Genomic DNA, 10,135 nt, shown 5'->3' with positions numbered 1-10,135 from the left:
ATGACTTGAGGGGATTTGGGAATGTCTGTAGAAGCAGTGACTAGTAGGAAATTGTGGTCATCCACATCTCCCCATGCAGATCCAATGTCTGATTCATCGGGTTACATCATGTAATGTGACCAGAGAAAAGAGCGAAGTATAATAAGCAGTCAAACTACGGCTCATGCGAATACCTGTTCATTTTCTAATCTGCTGGTAATCCAAGTCTGCAGTGGCTTTATACTCTCCATTAATTTTTATACCCAGTCCATCTCCATAAAGTTTATTTCTGCTGGACCTGCAGAAATTTTCTGTACTATATATTTTCACAAAGCCCAAGAATCCATGGATAACAACTAAAAATCTAAAAGATTTTATCTCTGAAACTTATAACACGGCCTTACAAACATATTCAAAGACAGTTTAAACAATAATTTAGATACCCAGAAAAAAATATTTCATATTGTGATGAGATATATTGTGTGTATAAGCAGTAATGTATGCATATATTCAGCATATATATATATATATATATATATATACACACTTTTTAAAATCAATGTTAATTTTAGAAGCAGCAACAGAGGGCTAGAATCAATAGAGCATAGTCATTAAAAGCCGATTTTGAATTTAACTTAAATCTCAACGCTGCTACCACTTTTGAGATTTGGGGTAAGTTAAATCTCTCAGCATCAATATTCACAGCTCTAACATGGGCACAAAAACAGCTACCTTACAGGATTATTGAGAGAATTAACAGATATACTGTGTAAAGCACTTAGCACAGTGACTATAACACAGCAGGCAAGTATAATGGTGATGTTGAGGAAATAAATCTTAGAGAAATCAACTCAAATGGTTTCAGATTTTATTTTAAAATGTGTTAGGTGACCTAAAAGCATGCTGTACTTCTTGTGTGCCACCAAATAAGGAGGCCGGAATGGCAGAGAACAGGTTTTTGTTTTGTTTTTTTTTTTACCAATTCTTAACTATAATCCATGGTGAAGATGTGGATTGTAAAACAGCTGCTATCTTCAGTGACGCTCAAAGCATCTAACATGTTTATACATCCCAGAGTACTGTTTTCATTAGGATAAAACAATTAAACACTAAAATTCATCCCTGAAAGGGCACCCTTGGAAGGAGGCTAATATCCTAGCCTTTTAATGAGCACCTTATTCAGATGCTAGTGGTCCAAAGATCACATTCAAAAGAAAACTTCTTTAGGGCTAAATCAAAAACTGCCATATCTAATAAACTCAAAATGTTAAGAACTGCAATGCATTGTAAGAGTAGGGGAGAGTAGACTTACCAGTTCCATCCTTCATTCAAGAGTAAATTCTACCAACTCGTCCAGTTCTGTCTTCTAAACACAAGCCTGCAGAGAACAGACAACACAGATCTAGAAACCCTGCATGTTTGAGAATGCTAATTGTTCTCCAAAAATTATTCTAGTCTTCCGTCATGTTGACAGAACACCTCATTTCATCTGGGCCTTCAGCTAGCCACAATAAAGACTCCTTTACGCCGGGCGCGGTGGCTCATGCCTGTAATCCCAGCACTTTGGGAGGCCGAGGCGGGTGGATCATGAGAGATCGAGACCACCCTGGTCAACATGGTGAAAGCCCGTCTCTACTAAGAATTACAAAAAATTAGCTGGGCACAGTGGCACGTGCCTGTAATCCCAGCTACTCAGGAGGCTGAGGCAGGAAAATTGCCTGAACCCAGGGGGCGGAGGTTGCAGTGAGCCGAGATCGCCCATTGCACTCTAGCCTGAGTTACAAGAGCGAAACTCCGTCTCAAAAAAAAAAGACTCCTTTACAAGTAGATTTGGCCAAGTGACCTGGTCCTTCGGGTCAATAAGATGCAAGAAGTTTCTTGAGGCACCTTTAGAAAACTTTTCTTAAAAGGTAACACCGAGAGAAATGCCTGATGTAGGTGGGGCGGGGGGGATGTGGCATGCATGTACTTATGCAACAGTCCTGCAGGATGCAGGATGTGCACATGTACCCCTGAGCCCAAGGTAGAATAAAAATAAATAAATAAATAAATAAAGTAGGCCAAGCATGGCGGTTCACACCTATAATCCCAGGTGCAATTTGGGAGGCCAAGGCAGGTGGATCACTTGAGCCCAAGAATTTGAGACCAGTCTGGGCAACATGGTGAAATCCATCTCTACGAAAAATACAGAAACTCAGGTGGGAGCATCACCTGAGCCTGGGGAGGTCAAGACTGCAGTGAGCCATGATCACACCACTGCACTCCAGCCTGGGTGACACAGTGAAACCCCGAAAGAAAGAGAGAAAGAGAGAAAGAGAGAAGGAAGGAAGGAAGGGAGGGAGGGAGGGAGGGAGGGAGGGAGGAAGAAAATCTTTCCTTAAAAGGCAGTTGATACATGATCTTCCCTTTATTCTTTGCTTTTACCTGCTAGCTAGAATATAAATATGATGGCTAAAAAGAAAGCTGCTATTATGGGCCACGAGGTGACTTCAGAAATGGAGGACATCACAGAAAAACAGGAAGCTAGAAGAAATCTTAAGTCCTTGAAGCTTAGTGAAGCAAAGCCACCACAACAGGGCTGATCTACATACCTGCATTAGAGGGACCTTGCTTTCTAACGTTTTTAAGTTACTGTCATTTTGGTACTCATCATTGAAACAATTATGTCAAATGAAAACTTTGGTATTAATATAAAACTTTTTTTAGTATTTTACCACCTTTAGAATATGATCTAGTATTTACTATAGCCATATACTTTATTTATTCAAATATTTTTCAATAAATCATTTTTCTATATGTTTAATGATTCTCTTGATTCAGTGATTTGTATATTTTATTTATAAATTATATGCTTAAGATAGTTAACATCGCAGATTGAACAATTTGAAATATTTTATGCTCCACAATCACCAGATTTTAATATAAAAGCTGAGAAACATGAGCAATCATTTGTCTGGGACACATCATTCTGGGGATGCCTTCTGGTAGAAAGAGAGAAAAACTCATGACAAACTAATATTCTCTAAAGTTTATTCTGTACCTTCAACATATTATAAATTATTCTCCTCACTTTCCCTTTAATCAACATTGTGATTTTATTTCTGGATTTAATATAGAATGTGGAGGAATGTATTATTTATAGATCAAAAGAGATATTAATGAGAGAAACATTACATTATCCCATCAGCATTTTTTTTTTCTTCTCTCTCCTTGGCATGGGGCACACATGCTAGTCCGTTTTCACCGTTAGCCCAAGATCCATTCAGGAGACCCTCTCTCCTGGCCTTTCATCCTGTAGCTTGGTTCATTCATGTTGCAGCATTTCTCTGCAACTCCTTATACAATATTTAAATACTTTCAGTGTTCTTCAGTCAATACTTTTAGTGCTCTTCTCTGGCACTTTCACATATCTTTGTTCATCCAAAAAGTAATCTTTGTGATTTTCTAGACTTTGAGGATATCCACTTAAAACTTCTTCTTCCCAACTCGAAGTTGGGAAAAATAGCCGAATGTTTCGGTCTGTTTCTACAGAACAACACTTCTATCTCATTCAATACTTTTAGTTTTCTTCTCTGGCATGTTCAACATTAGGTTACATATTTCTTGAGTTTAACAGAATTTTCCAGTGGAAAATGAAGAAAGAAGGGAAACCCTAATATGAAAGAAACAAATTGTTCAGCCAAGTGACGCTTACTGTAGGAAAAACCAACTGATGCTGTAGGGAAGGAGATTTCTTTTCCTACAGATAATTACATACGCCTAAGGTGAAAGGAAACTCTGAAATGAGCACTCCACCCCTTCCTCTCAGTGTTTCTATGCTGATGGCAATGAAACGGTAAACTAAGTCATACATCTCTACTTCTCCTTCATTACCAGGACCAAAAATTGACTGGAGAATCGGAAATGGAGAGGTGAACAGGATAACACGTTTTCCTAGGGGCATATCCAACCACAATCGCTGACCTAGTTCCTCCACTTGCCAGCTCTATAACCTTGGATGTGACTTAATCTTTCTCTGCTTCAGTGTCCTCGTCACCAAAGCACCTCTGAATTGAGTTACTATGTGGACTAATGAGAGCATCTCTATAAAATGATTACCACAGTGTTGGGTGTATATCAAGCATGCAATAAACAGCTCTTCTTGCTTTTTGTCACTATGATTTTACCATCCTCTCACCAGGCCATGATGGCAGCCATGAATGACACTGATGGTGTCTTTGGATGCTTACTTATGAACATAAGGCTTTGTATGTAGTCTAGCTCTTAAAACTCTTTAAATGATTTGTATTAAAATATGCATACAATACACATTTTTGAGGCCTTCAAGCTTAGAATTTAAAACTTTAATATTGACCGTATTATATCTTAAAGGAAGTATCACACACCATCGATGTGTTTAGCACTGCTTGAGATATCTCGAAGAATGTAGCAGACATATGACGGAGCCTATCTTCCAGAACTCACCTTATGCTAATACATCCAATATATTTCCCAGCTTATAACATCAAATGCACTCTTAATTCAACATAAGATTAAAGGATAAATTGTATTTGAGGAATTTTAAATATTTTTCAGAGCAGAAAAGGATAAGAGAATTCAAGTTGTGGAGAAAGAGTCCATGGAATGTTTTGGTATTAAACTGAGCAGTAGAGAATTCTTGACTAGGTCTTGGTTGTTTCATCAGATCAAAAACTGTCCCTGAATATGAGCTAGGTTTCATTCTTCTCTTGCACATTTTTATTCATTGAAAACATTTCTGAGCACTTTGATGCATCAAGGGTTGTGAAAGGCATTGGGAATATAACAAGAAACTGAACACCTTTCTCTCATTGAAAAAGCCTTCAAGATCTCCTGTTCTTGATGTTAGTGTGAATTGCAGAACAATTCTTTCAAAGGCTTAGTCTGAAACAATTAGAAAAGTTGGAGAAAATACAGCATGTGTTTGTTTGAAAATAATAATTTGGGAATTCAAGATCCTGAAGAGAAGGGAAGTGTAGCTATAAGAAGAGCCAGGTCAAGAGGCCAAGAAGCAAAGCGGAAAACAGTGACCAAAACCCTAAGAACACGAGTTGAGTTGAGTTTTCAACAGCCTAATGAGCCTGAGGAGGAAAACACTGGCATTCGAGGGGGGTCCCGAAAAAGACAGCTCTGATAAACAACCCAGACCTCTGGAAGACTTTGAAAGGGCCAGACTGTAAGATTAAGAATAAAGCTCCTACAAATATCCAGTGTTGAACAAACTCAATCCTAGATTTGGTAAAGGTAATCTGCTCCTGCTCTAAGTGCCAGGCAGATTAACATTAAGTCCTCACTGGAGATAGAGGTAAACTCTACAAATTATCTCTACATTTTTTTCAGTCCCGGCATTTAATTTATACAATTATTAGGTATACCAGGAGGGAGAGAGTTAAATAGTCAGAAATCAAGAAAAAGTTTAAAAATATAATATGGGAACAGACTCCAAGTAATGTAGACTTTTAAGTTCTCACAGAAGGATATTAAAATAAATGTAATTAACATTTTAAAAAAATAGATGGCAAGATAAACTGACCAAACACTATGATCGTTTAAAAATTCTAAACCAAAAAAAGGCAAATATTAAAATTAAGAACTGTATTAAATATAATAGAATTTCCAGATTAAATAAGAGAAAAGAGTATTAGAACTGGAAAATAGGTCAATAGGTCAGTCTGAAGTATCCAAGCTAACTAAAAGAGAAGGAGAAAAAAGATGGAAAATAAAGAAAAGGTGATAAGAAATTTAAGAGACACGATTCAAAGATCTAACAGACAAGTTACTGAAACCCTAGGAGAGGAGCTGGTAGAGCACAATGAGTATCTTAGATGACTTTACTTGAGAATGTTCCAAAACAACAAAGGCATCAATCCACAAATTCAAAAAGCTTTATACAACCCAAGAAAGATAAATGCAAAACAACATACCCAGTTTTGCATCACAGTCAAAACGTCAAAAACCAGAGTCAAAAAGAAACTTGCTTAGCCAGAGGGGAAAAAATAGTAGCTCCAAAGAATAAGGAGACTTTCAACAGAAATAAGGGAAGCCAGCCGGGTGCGGCAGCTTACACTTGTAATCTCACCGCTTTGGGAGGCTGAGGCACGCAGATCACCTGAGGTCAGGAGTTCGAGACCAGCCTAGTCAACATGGTGAAGCCCCATCTCTACTAAAAAATACAAAAATTAGCTGGATGTGGTGGTGGGTGTAATCCCAACTATTCTGGACGCTGAGGCAGGAGAATAGCTTGAACCTGGGAGGCAGAGGTTGCAGTGACCTGGGATTGCACCTCTGTACTCCAACCTGGATGATAGAGAGAGACTCTGTCCCATCCTCCCCCAAATAAGAAAGCAAGAATGGAAGCCATGAGATGATAGAAAGATGTAACTGAGGTGCTGAAAAGAAACAGCTAACTTAGAGTTCTACGTCGCAATAAAATATTTCTCAGAAAGGAAAATAAAATAAAGATGTCTTCAGACAAACAAACATTAAGAAAACTCTGTCTCCAGGAGAACTGTATCAAAAGAGTATACTAAAGAGATTTCTTCCAGCAAAAGGAAAAATATCATAGATGAAAGCATGGAAATTGAGAGACAAATGACCAACAATAAAGAGGAAAAATATATGAGTAAATCTGAATGACCATTATTGTATAAAATAACTTCTTTGAATTTAAAAATATATATCATAAAACCATAAAAGGATAGAAACACACTGTTCTAACATGATCTAGAAAGTAATAACAATACTATTTTCTAGTAGATCTAATATGTCAAAAACATATGCATAATCTCTTAGCAACTAGGGTAGAAATTCTCTTGTATTTACTATTTTTTCTATTTTAATTAGATTTACTTTGCTAATTTTTTTCTGATTTGTTGAGATGAATATTTAGATCATTAATTTTATTCATTTCTAACACATGCAGTTACAGCTATATGTTTGACTCTTTAGCTGTTTCTCACAAGTTTCAATATGTCCTAGTTTTTCGTTTATTACTGTTTTATATTTCTTTTTGAGACTGGGTCTTACTCTGTCCTCCAGACTGGAGTAAAGCCACGTGATCTCAGCTCACTGCAGCCTCAATCTTTGCTCAAGTGATCCTCCCTGCTCAGCCTCCTGAGTAGTTGAGACTACAGGCATGTGCCACCATGCCTGGCTACATTTTTTTTATTTCTTATAGAGATGAGGTCTCACTATGAGGTCTCACAAGCAGTCCTCTGGTACCATCCTCTCGAAGTACTAGGGATTAGAGGCACAAGCCACCTTGCCCAGCTTAGTGTGTCCTAGTTTCACTATCCTTCACTCCAAAAATTTTCTAATTTCCATTTGACTTCTTATTTGATTCAGGTATTATATGTAAGAATATCTCTTAATCTCCTAAGAGTTAGGGATTATTTTTATTGTTTCTAGCTTAATTTCATTGCTTCCATAGAACAAACTTTGGGCTATTTCAATGGTTTAAAAATGTATTGACACTTATCTAGTGACCCACTGTATAGTCAATTTTGATAAATATTTCCGCACACTTGAAATACATACAGAAATCCCTGAAGAATCCACATATATATAAACTGTTAGAATAAACAAGTAGATTTAGCAAAGTTGTTAAATACAAATAATATATTTAAAAGTCAATTGTATTCCTCTATTGTATGTACAACAGACAATTCAAAAATGAAGTTTTTAAGTGGTGCCATCTATAAAAGCAAGAAAATAGTAGACCAAAAGATGAGTCATCAAAGTCCCTCTCAATGAAAGTTTTGTTGTTCCAGCTCCAAGGAGTGCTGTCAGCAGACAGCTTCCCGTCTCTCAGTCCCTTTGTGATTTTCCTCAATATCCAAGAGCCATCTTGCTCAAGAGCATGCCCTTCCTGAGGCAGTTTACATACAATAAACTGATCATTCTGGAAGGCAATGAAACTGCCTTTGCAAAAATTATAACAGTAAGAAAAATCTGACACAGGAAAATCACAACAGTGAAACAAATCTGACCTAATCAACTTCATCTTGCTTCTAACCTCCAAGTGGCCCTGGTTCATTCCTAGGCATAGGCCAAGCGAAATATAGGAAGAATTTATAGTTTAACTTTGAAACAAGGATGGTAACAGCCCCTTCCTAAAACAAATCCTGTCCTTGTTTGAGGACCAAAACTGCCTTTGTAAAACTAACAAATTGACCACAAGATTAGAAAGTATGGCTCAGGAGTCACGCAGCGAGAAACCACAAGATTTGTCACCTCCACAATTGCTCCTGTGGATAACATCACCATGGTGAAACCTAAGGTTGGTGTTCAAGACATTCTTAAGATTCTGCATTCTATTGGGCCAGCCAGTGCCTCCCAGACCAATAAACTGGCTCCACCAGTTCTGTGATCCCACCCAGGAACTGAAGACAGAAAGATGATCCCACTTTGACCCCCTATGATTTATCCCTGACCCAATCGGTCAGCATTCTCCATTCCGTAGGGCTCTCCCCATCACATTATCCTTTAAAGGCCCCAATCTCCAAAATCTGCAGAAACTGGTTTGAATAACAAACTGTGGTCTTCTTATCAGTTTATTAAACTTTTTTACTATTTTATTAAATTCTTTTACTATTGCAATTCCACTGTCTCAGTAAATCTGCTCTATCTGAACAGTCTCCAAAAACCTATCAGGTGATTACAGCAACTCTGATAAGAATTATTTGCTTAGAGGTTTCCCTGGGATTGACCAAGGCTTTGTGGTCAACCCCAGGGGACCACATTGTGACAGGCATAGAAATCTGGGTGTGAAAACAGCATGGAATTTAGGATCTCCGACGCCTCAGGATTAGCTATAAAGACAAGCTGAGACTGAAGGAAATCTGGAATAGAGAGTTGGGGTTGGAAGTGGAGGCAAAAGAGACAATGGTATGGTTTGGATGTGTGTTCCCTCCAAATCTCATGTTGAAGTGAAATTCCCAGTGCTGGAGGTAAGGCTTAGTGGGAGCTGTTTGGGTCATGGGGATGGATCCCTTGTGAAGGTCTTGGTGCTGTCCCTACAGTAATGAGTGAGTTCTAGGTCTGATAGTTCATATGAGATCCGGTTGTTTAAAAACACATGGCACCTCCCCCATCTCTTTCTCCTGCTCCAGTTCTCACCAGTTGATACACCTGTTCCCCCTTTGCCTTCTGCCACGGTTGTAAGCTTCCCGAACCCTCACCCAAAGCAGGTGCCAGTACCACAATCCTGTCTAACCTGCAGAACTGTGAGCCAATTAAACCTCTTTTTTTCATAAATTACCCATCCTCAGATATTTCTTTACAGCAATGCAAAAGTGGACTAACACAGACAATGAATACCAGTTCCAGCCTAACACCATCTGCACTGTTGCGGGATACAGTTCTTCCTCCTAACTTCCTCTTCTAAGTTCGGGTCCACCTGAGTCCTTAGGGAGCTGCTGCTTGAATTATATGAAGTGGATTCGAGCAGCACAAGAGGTCTTCTGTGATGGATATACCACAGGGGGTAGACTGCAGTGAACATAGAGATACCTCACGTAGATCACACTCCAAAGGCCTTATTGTCCTAGATGCTGGGAACCCCTTAAAGGTGTTTGCTGCAAAGAGCCACCTCACCTGAGTGTGTACTTTTCCAAGGCAGTCCATGCCCAATGACTGTTGCTTCAGGAGCATAAAGGTCTGACCATTTCAGCCTCTCAGGGCTCTTCTCTGAAGAGCTGTATTTGCCCTGGAGCATCTCACTGGATTGGCTGAGGCCTTCTCACATTTACATTGCAGTTCGACTTCTTCGTCTTCGCAGTCCTGCTTCCTTTTCCTTCCTTCCACAGGTGTTGACCCCTTACAAATAGCCTGTTCACCAAACCTTTTCTTAGCGGCTTCTGAAGGACCCTACCCATGATGATCATCCAAAAATACCAAAAGGCTGAGTGGGTGCCTCACGCCTCAACACTTTCTCAACACTTTGGGAGGCCAAGGCAGACGGATCACATGAGATCAGGAGTTCAAGACCAGCCTGGCCAACATGGTGAAAATCCGTCTCTACTAAAAATACAAAAATTACCCGGGTGTGATGGTGGGCACCTGTAATCCCAGCTACTCAGGAGGCTGAGGCAGGAGAATTGCTTAAACCCAGGAGGCAGAGGTTTTAGTGAGCTGAGAT

The sequence above is a fragment of the Callithrix jacchus genome, chromosome 5 (assembly GCF_049354715.1).
Source record: "Callithrix jacchus isolate 240 chromosome 5, calJac240_pri, whole genome shotgun sequence".
Taxonomy (NCBI): domain Eukaryota; kingdom Metazoa; phylum Chordata; class Mammalia; order Primates; family Cebidae; genus Callithrix; species Callithrix jacchus.
The sequence above is the reverse complement of the archived record's forward strand: the minus strand, read 5'-3'. Positions refer to the sequence as shown.